The following is a 3973-nucleotide window of genomic DNA, read 5'->3' as shown; positions in this document are numbered from 1 at the left end:
AGGTTATACGTAGATCCTTGTAATTGGTTTCCCTTTTCCAACCCATCCTCCCTCCACCCTCCCAGTATCGTCACTCACACCACTGGTCCTGAAGAGATCATCCTCCCTGGATTCCCTGTCTTTCCAGTTCCCATCTGTACCAGTGTATAGCCTCTGGTCTAGCCAGATTTGTAATGTATAATTGGGATCATTATAGTGTGTGTGTGTGTGGGTGGGGTGGGAAAGCATTTCAGAAATAGAGGAAAGTTGTATTTTTCGTTGTTGCTACATCGCACCCTGACTGGCTCGTCTTCTCCCTGAGACCCTTCTGTAAGAGGATGTCCAGTGGCCTACAAAGGGGCTTTGGGTCTCCACTCCACACTCCCCCCATCATTCACAATGATATGATTTTTTGTTCTGATGATGCCTGATACCTGAACACTTCAACACCTTGTGATCACACAGGCTGGTGTGCTTCTTCCATGTGGGTTTTGTGCTTCTGAGGTAGATGGCTGCTTGTTTACCTTCAAGCCTTTAAGACCCCAGATGGGCACCATCAGATCTTTCTTCGCCATATTTGCTTATACACCCATTTGTCTTCAGTCATTGTATCAGGGAGGTGCGCACACAATGATAGGATTTTTTGTTCTTTGATGCCTGTTAACTGATCCCTTCGGCACCTCGTGATCACACAGGCTGGTGAGCTTCTTCCATGTAAGTCCTCCTCACTTACAAGGTGTTGTGTCATCTACAGATCCTAGCCTTTTTCCAAACCTCATGCCTTGTTTTCTTTATGTAGGTCAGTTTCTGGGATTATTTGCTCAGCATGTAGATTAAGGAAAGGATACACCCCTGACTCATCTTTCTGATCGTAAACCATTCAGTATCCCCTTATTCTCTTGATCTACATACAGATTCTGTATGGCACAATTAAGTGTCCTAGAATTCCCATTCTTCATAATGGGAATCGCAGTTTGTTGTTTCACACAAATACCTTTGTGTGCTGCTATTGTGAGGTTTCATTGAGTTGGTTACAGCTCATAATGTTCTGTGTACAACAGAACGAAATACTGGCCGGTCCTGAGCCATCCTCGCGTTGTTAGCTTGGAGCCCGTGGTTGCAGCTACTCTCAATCCATCATGTCGAAGTCTTCCTTTTTTTTTTTCTGCTCCTATATTTTATCCTTTGTCTTTCTCCAGGGACCGATCTCTCCTGACAACATGTCCAAAGTGTGTGAAACAGCCTCACCATACTTGTTTCTAAGGAGCATTCTGGCTGTACTTCTTCCAAGATAGATTTGTTTGATCTTTTGGCAGTCGTGCCACTTTCCGCCCTCTTCACTGGCACGACCGTGGGAGCCTGGTACCATAGTTATATGTTGGACTGCTGACTGCAAAGTCGGCAGTTAGCAACCAGCAGTCAGCTCCTCAGAAACCCACAGAAGCAGTTCTCTCCTTTCTTAATGGGTTACTATGAGTACCTTTTCATTAGTCAATAAAAGCTCATGTACACATCTTCTGGTGTTCTCTGCCTCGAGCCAAGATCCATCTGACTCCAGCAACGATACCCCTTGTTCATATCCTCTTCTGAATTGGCCTGAATTTCTGACCCATCTCTGATGATGTATTGTCACAACTGTTTTGAGTTATCTTTAGCAAAATGTACCTGTGTGTGATAGTAATGATATTGTTATCAGCTTGTTGAAACATTTCAGTTGATATTCTGTTAATTGCTGGAGTCTTGGTTTTTTTGCCAAGGCAACTTGAAGTTCTTCCTTCAGAATCTTTGGTCCTTGATTATGGAAACCTGTTGAACGTTGACCAATCCTTTTTGCTATGGTTATTCTGCATATGTCTTCCTTCCTCTGTTGATGCTTCCTGTGCAATTGGATATTTTGCCCACAGAATCTTTGAATATTGCTGTTTTAGGCCTCAAGTTTTCTTTATTTTTTTTTTCAGTTTGTGAAATGGGGAGTATTTTCCCTTTTCTGGCTCTAGGTCTTTGCGTACTTCATTAAAATACTTTAGTTTGGTTTCTTGAGCTGCCCTTTGAAATGTTCTCTAAAGCACTTTTGCTTCATCATTTTTTCTCATTTCTTTAGCTACTCCGTATTGAAAAAGCAAGTTCCAGAGTCTTTTTGGACATCCATTTTGGCCTTTTCCGTTTTTCCTGTCTTTTCAGTGACCTTTTGCTTTCTTCATGTGTGACGTTCGTGATGTCCTCATCTGTTCTTCAGTCAGCTGCTTTCAACTTAGAAATCGAGATGGTCTCGAAATTCCGGTGGGATATATTCAGGGTCACATTTCAGTGCTCTTAGACTTATTTGACTTTTCTTCAACTCCATTCTGAAGTTGCATATGAACAATTGATGGTTTATTCCACAGTCAGCCCCTGTCCTTGTTTTGGCAGATAGTGTTGAGCTACTCCATTAACTCTTTTCACAGATGTAGTCAATTTGTTTCCTGCTTATTCCACCTGGCCAAGGCCACATGTATCTCACCATTTTTGTTGTTGAAAGGTATTTTCCATGAATACGTATTTAATGTGGCAAAATTCTATCCTGCAATCTCCCACATGTTCATATAACCAGGGCCATATTCTCCAACTACTATTCATCCTGCGTGTGTTCATCTTTTGCATTCCAATTGTAAGTAATTATCAGTGCATCTTGATTGCATGTTTGATCACTTTTAGACTGAAGCCAATTTTGTCATTGGCTTTAGTAGTTGGCGAGCAAATTTAAATAATGGTTGAATTGACTAGTTTTCCTTGTAGGGAAATGGATATTATCTCATCATAGATAGATCTTGAAACATTCTTTTTGATGATAAATGTAATACCACCCTTCTTAAATGTTTCATTCTCTGCATAGTAAACCATATGATTCTCCAGTTCAGAATGGCTATCCATCTTCAGGCACTTCATTTTATTTTTTATTACTTCAGATTTTCCCAGATTCATACTTTGTTCATTCTGTGTTCCAGTTTTTAGTGGATGTGTACAGCTGTTTGTTCTCATTTAGAGTCGAGCACCATCAGCAAGTTACAGTCCCGTGTTTCCTGTGTGTCATTAAGGTGGACTCTGCTTTGAAGAGGCTGCTCTTCTCTGGTGGTATTTTGACTGCCTCTGCTCCTGAGGGGATCATATTCGGCTGGTCTCTCAGCCACTGCTCTTCATGGGTTTTTCAGTGGCAGGTTCCTCAGATGTGGGCTGCTTCTCCCACCTCCTCGGCCTGTACTTAGTCTGGAAGCTCTGCTGAGAACTGTCCACTTTAATGACCCCACTGGTGTTGAAACACCAGCAACAACCTCTAGCCTCACAGCCACATGCAGGGCCTCACGGCACATTCACAGACGTGGCAGCCTGACAGAGGACCGGTGGGTTGTTTACATGAGATCGTTTCAAAATTTCTTCGAAAGCATGTCTTCTTGACATGAAGAAACATCCTGATTTGTTCTAGTGCTTCCAGATTCAAATGAAGAAAAGCTGGAACTTCATTTCTTAGTTAATGATATTAGACCGTACTTTCGAAAACGTGGCCCCGTGGCATTAAATGCACTGATGGTGGAGTCCACCAGCCTTATAGGGTGGTCTTGAAGATTAAATGAGTATTAATCGTCACCAGCATTTAGAATACTGCCTGGCACAAGGTATATGTCGGTGTTTTCTGTTTTTAAGTTTTGTGTTATAGCTATGCCATGAATGTAATGAAAGATTTCACAAATGTATTGCCGCACTCCCAAAAGAGCTGATGTTACCCTGAAGTCACTAACATAGCTTCGACTGTTCGTAGAAGTTGCTGAAAAACTAGGAAGTTTTGAAACACCCCTTCATTTCTGACTCTTTTATTCCAAAGCACTTGTATGTACTCCGCTGAGCATCCATGGACTCACAGCAGCCCCACACAGGGTTTCCCAGGCCGTAACTCGTCACCGGAACAGACAGCCTCATCTTTCTCCCACAGAGAAGCTGGTTCGTTTAAACCCGGACCCCG

The sequence above is a fragment of the Tenrec ecaudatus genome, chromosome 3, assembly GCF_050624435.1.
Source record: "Tenrec ecaudatus isolate mTenEca1 chromosome 3, mTenEca1.hap1, whole genome shotgun sequence".
NCBI lineage: Eukaryota > Metazoa > Chordata > Mammalia > Afrosoricida > Tenrecidae > Tenrec > Tenrec ecaudatus.
Note: the sequence above shows the minus strand (reverse complement) of the source record.